Genomic DNA, 6,000 nt, shown 5'->3' with positions numbered 1-6,000 from the left:
TTATACAGGTTCTTTGATGGCCCTTCCCCTATTTTCCCCCATTACCCCCACTCCCCTCTGGTTACTGTCAGTTTGTTCTTTATTTCAATGTCTCTGGTTATATTTTATGAACTTTTAAAATAATTAACTTAGTGCTTTTAAACTTAGAAATAAACCATTTCATTGTGAAATATGCATATGAGGGCTCTTCTTCTTCATGTTATATCAATTAAGATAGAATTGAGAGTGACAAAAGTGGATTATAGCAATTATATCAGTGCATCACCATAGAATAGCCCTATTTTAGTTAGGTTCCATGAAGGAATTAAGGAAAGAACCCTGGAGAATGAATGAAATGGATAGAGAATTTTTTTTTTACTTTTTCTCTTCTTGAGAATTCCTTTGTAGTATGAAAAAACACATTACAAATTGGTACCTGGGTTTCTGTGAACAAGAATGAAAATAGAAAATAAAATTAATTTGATTAGCAGCCTTTCCACTCACATAAATAATGACCTGTAATAGAAGGCCTCCAACTTCCAATTAGTCAAAAACCCATAGGATTAAAAAAAGAGTTTCAAAATTAAAATGAGTCACACTCTAACTTGGCTGGTGTGGTTCAGTGGATTGAGTGCCAGCCTGCAAACCAAAAGGTTGCTGATTTGGTTCCCAGTCAGGGCACATGCCTGGGTTTTGGGCCAGGTCCCCAGTAGGGGGCGCTGAGAGGTAACCACACATTGATGTTTCTCTCCTTCTCTTTCTCCCTTCCTTCCTCCATCTCTAAAAATAAATAAATAAAATCTCAAAAAGTTAAAAAGAAATAAAACAAGTCACACTCTGTCTGGATATTCAATAAAACGGTGTGTTTTTTTAAATCTTTAGTCTAGTCATATCAAAGAATGTTCACAGGCAGATTTGGAAAATACCAATGTTCATATAACTTAAATGAAAGTCATTATCAGAATTCCACTGATTTACCACATAGCTATATATGACTGATCAACATTAACAGTGACATAATATGAACATTAACTGCATATGCAACTGTGTGAGATAAAATAGAAATTAAATCAATTAGAACAATTATCACTGTCTTCATCATTATGATCATCTTTATCATAATGATGACTGATGTGTTTTAAACTCTTCACAGCTTGCAAAATGCTTTCATCTTCAGTGTTTCTCAGATCTCACAAGTGCCTTGAGAGTGGGTAAAATGTATTACTTATTCTCCTAGAGTTGTAAATTCGAAAAAATGCAGAAAAACAAAAACAATACTACAAATAAGAAGGCATTGTTTCTACGTCTGGTGGCATTTCAAAGAGATAAATGCAGAAGACGGGCCCATTATGGAGGAAGGAAGCCAAGAAGATGTGTTCTTAGCTAAACAATGGGATTTTGCCTATTTAAGATCTCTAATGTTTGGTTAGGAACTGCCCAAATAACATTAAAGTACACCAAGAAATATACTGTTATTGTGAAAACATTTGAATAGAGGAGAAAGTTATAACACATTCACATGTGACTGTCCGCAATCTTGTTCTCTCTGTTTCCTCTTCTCTGCCCCACACAACCTGAACTAGATTATTTTGAAACGAATGTAAGATATGATACCATTTCATTTAGGAAAATGCAAATAAACTTTATAAAATAAAATTAAATCCATTTTAACTGAATGCGGATTTAAATAGGAAATATTCTTTTATTCAATCACTCAAAATTGGTGTTTTGCTTCAGGGTTTCATTTATTTTCAAACTCCTGGACAAATTTGGCCCTTTTCTGTTTGAATAACACATTCTACTTGCAATTTTGTAATGTTGTAAACTCTCCCTGGGGCTAAGCAAAAATGTTGTGCATTTTTACTTATCTGATACAGACTCGAATAAAAACCGGATTCATAGAAATGTTTGTTGGATGACTGATTGCATGGATAAAGTGAGATAAGCATGGCTAATTTTCAGTAGATGTCTGCCGTAAATAGACAATCGTTCTACTTGTGTTAACCGAGGCACTCAGTTTTTAACACTGCTGTCACAACCAGTTTTGCAATCTTGAACAAGTCAGGTAACATTTTTGGATCCTTTGCTCTCACCAATAAAATAAAGAGATTACATGCTAGATTACCTCTAAAATAGATAGATGTTAGAGCATTCAACCCTAAATTCTATTATTCTATTTTTAGAGTACTTCATTTCTTACTTCCATTATACATATTCATTATTTGAGGCCTGGAGTCCTTGTTTAATAGTGACTCTTACCTCAATTAAACAATCCTATTTCCTCTGCAAGACAGTTTTTCCAAATGTAGAAAAAGAGCAATACTGAACAGAAAGTTGGCAGTGATTATAATGACAAATCAGTCCTCAAGGACAAAACTTTAACATTGAAAGCAAAACCATTATATCTACCAAGTCTATGAAATTGAATAATATGGTCTTTCTTGAAATTTTGAGTACATATTGATCATTTTTAATTCCTTTGGTGGTAACTCATTGTAAACATCTGTGGCCTTGTAGTTGTATTAAACTATACTTTTTTTATGTTGATAAGTGGATTGTTGTTTTTAGTAGATTTTTTCTATGATTTTCACTGCTGAAATCCAATATTAAATATAAATATTAAAGATGCAGAGACTGTCTTTTAGAATTTTTAAAGATATTTTTAAAGATTATTTTTTTATGAATGTGTTCAGTGATATAACACAGAGAAGGAAAAGCTAGCTATTTCCTGAAAGTTACTTTTAGAAAACAGGCTCACCCAAACTGAGTTATATTGTTACCTTTGGCAATGTTTCCTGGAGGTCCTTGAGCATCTATTTATTAAGTATTTGTTCATCATACATTAAAACATGAAAAGAAAACTGGAAATACTTTCAATGACCTAAATAATATTAGCTTTTATTCACATTAGTTTTACCTGACCTAGGAATCAGTTACTACAAAAATGATTATGCTTTGCAGTATTTTCCCATGTGGCTAAGAATACTAATTTAAAAGTCATTTTCCAGGAGTTGAGGTTAGAAGATTTAAATGATTAGTGAAGCCAGAGTTCCAAAAAATATTATATGTACCAACAACCAAAAATCTCAGAGAGAAAATGTTTCTCCTTGGGAGTAACAGAACAGAGAGATGCATCCATGTACTCAAATACACACACACATTTCTAACTGTGATCAAGGAGTAAACCAAACCATGCTTTTGGTAATAGAGAGCAAAATATACTTTGAAAAAATATTCTCAGCCTGTAACTTTAGTTTGTTTCTGCTATCTAGACAGGATGCATCATACTCAAAACAATGACCAGAGAAGTATTGAAAGATTTGAGGATGTGCTAAAACTATTATCATGGGTAAATATAATATTTGAGCTACTTTAATGTTACTTAAATTATAGAACTATAAGGCACTGCCTTAACATTTTAACATTCAAAGTGGAATCTTAGGCCTCTTGAAGTTCTGTGGTCAAGACTTTAAGAGACTTACAGTCTTGTGTACTTGAAGGTAACAACATGAAGAAAAATACTTTTGCATCAGATGTTTGTTTTATCAGTCAGCCATCTTAATGAATTGCACTTTGGGTATGATTCCTCAGGTAATTTGTAAGATTGTTTTAGTTTAGGTATAGAAAATTTTTTGAAATATCGGTTTTAGACTGAATTATCCCATTTGTAGCAAAATTAAGTAAATATTTTAAGAAAATTATGAAACTTCATTTTTAAAGTGCAATGATGTGGGCTTACATTTAAGAAATAGTTTTCTAAACAACCTTTTATGCCTGTTTTCACTCTTTCATTGTATAAGATTAGGTTGTATTTTACAACTTACTTTTGAAACCTCTTCCTGAACTTTAACTCAGAGTTTCAGGTAATGAAAAAGCATTATATCTCTCTGAGTACTACAAGAATACTTAGTTATTTCATCATTACCATAACTTGAGGGCCAGATCAAAAAGGTTATTTGAAAATGATATAATAAGCTGTGGTAAATAAATTAAAGCTTTTGTGATGTACACAAACATCATAAAATTTTTATTTTATGAGAATAACAGGGCAATTGGTAGAAGAAAGAGTTGAAGTATCCAATTTAGAAGCTGAACTCAGAACACTTTCCCAGAAGTCTGCATTTCCAAAGACACACTTTCATTAAAAATGTGCCATAGACAGAGCTTTGGGGGAAAAAATCTATGCATGCTGCCGGTGACAGGACTGAGTAGGCATCATGCGAGTCTGCCTTCCTGCAGTCGTCATGTCTAAGTCAGAGTCTCCCAAAGAGCCCACACAGCTGTGGAAACCCTTCATCGAAGGTTTGAGCTTTGAAATATCCAATGAGAGCCTGAGGAGTCATGTTGAGTAATGGGAAACATTCACAGACAGTGTGGTAATGAGAGATCCAAACACCAACTGCTCCAGGGGTTTTGGGTTTGGGGTTTTGGATTTGTCACAGATGCCACTGTGGAGGAGGTGGATGCAGGCATGAGTGCAAGGCCACACAAGGTCAGTGGGAGAGTTGTGGAATCAAAGAGGGCTGTCTCAAGAGAAGAAAGCTGTCTCAAGAGAAGAGTCTCAAAGTCTGGTGCCTGCAACTATGAAAAAGATATTTGTCAGTGGTATTAAAGAAGACGTTGAAGAATATCACCCAAGAGGTTATTTTGAACAGTATGGGAAAATTGGGCGATTGAAATCATGACTGACTGAGGCAGTGGCAAGAAGAGAGGCTTTGTTTTTGTCATTTTTGATGATCATGACCCTGGAGACAGGATGGCCATTCAGAAATACCATAGTGTGAGTAGCTACAACTCTAAACTAAGGACAGCCCTATCTAAGTAAGAGATGGTCAGTGTTTTATCCAGCCAAAGAGGTCAGAGTGGTCTGGAAACTTAGGTGATGGTCATGGAGGTGGTTTGGGTGGGAACAACAACTTTGGTCGTGGAGGAAACTTGAGTGGGTAAGGTGGGCTTGGTAGCAGCTGTGGTGGTGCTGGCTGTGGTGGCAGTGGGAGTGGCTATCATGGATTGGGTAGTGATGGAAACAATTTTGGATGTGTCGGGAGCTACAACAATTTTGGCAGTTACAACAGTCTTTAAATTTTGGACCCATGAAATGAGAAAACTTTGGAGGCAGAAGCTCTGATCTCTGTGGTCGTGAAGGCCAACACTTTGCCAAACCACAAAACCAAGGTGGTTTTGGTGGTTCCAGCAGCAACGGTAGCTAAGGTAGTAGCAGAAGGTTTTAATTATTGCCAGGAAACAAAGCTTAGCAGGAGGGGAGAGCCAGAGAAGTGACAGGGAGGCTAGAGGCTACAAAAGATTCATGAACTCAGCCGAGGACAAGGGTGGCAAGGCCAGCTGCTGCAAAGAAGACATGTTGTAAACGATACTCAGGTGTATAGGCACAAAACGCGAGGGCTGCATTCGTGATTAATTGTATAACAGGTTATTTTAGTTTTTCTTGTGTGGAAAGTGTAAAGCATTCCAACAAAGGGTTTTAATGTAGACATTTTTATTTTGCACCCATGTTGTTGATTGCTAAATGTAATAGTCTGATCATGACACCGAATAAATGTGTATTTAAAAAAAAAAAACTATGATGTCAGGTGCTCGCTGTAGTCATGGCAATGCATTTATCATGGCTGTATGAATAAGGGCTAAACAATGCAGCTAAAATCTGCTCAGACCCTTTGTGTCTATCAAAAACGTAGAAATGAAGAAGTATGCTGTGCTCTGCTGCAATGATTTTGTTGTCAGCTAACAACAAATTACTTCGAGTAAATTAGTTAATGCCACATCTTGTAGCTACATTTCTACCTCTTTGTGAGCCTATAAGACCATGTGTCTATCGAACTTTTCTTCAAGCTTAATCCCATCTATTCCATTCTCCTTCTACCACCATACTTTAACTCTGAAACTTAGTTAAAAAGAACAACAATAGCCAGATTAAATCAAATAATCAAAAGGCAGTAAGTAGTTTGAGGGACATGTGTTCTAAGGTTACTTTATTCCCTTGGACTTAAAAAACCTTCATTA

The 6,000-nt window shown here is 35.5% G+C and overlaps 1 pseudogene; it reads left to right on the top strand.

Annotated features, from left to right (window-relative positions):
• The first annotated feature begins 4,223 nt into the window (after positions 1 to 4,223).
• Positions 4,224 to 5,210, top strand: LOC114512648 (annotated as a pseudogene).
• The last annotated feature ends 790 nt before the right edge of the window (positions 5,211 to 6,000 follow it).

This window comes from Phyllostomus discolor, chromosome 2 (assembly GCF_004126475.2).
Source record: "Phyllostomus discolor isolate MPI-MPIP mPhyDis1 chromosome 2, mPhyDis1.pri.v3, whole genome shotgun sequence".
NCBI classification, from domain to species: domain Eukaryota; kingdom Metazoa; phylum Chordata; class Mammalia; order Chiroptera; family Phyllostomidae; genus Phyllostomus; species Phyllostomus discolor.
This window is presented reverse-complemented; position numbering and strand designations above follow the sequence as displayed.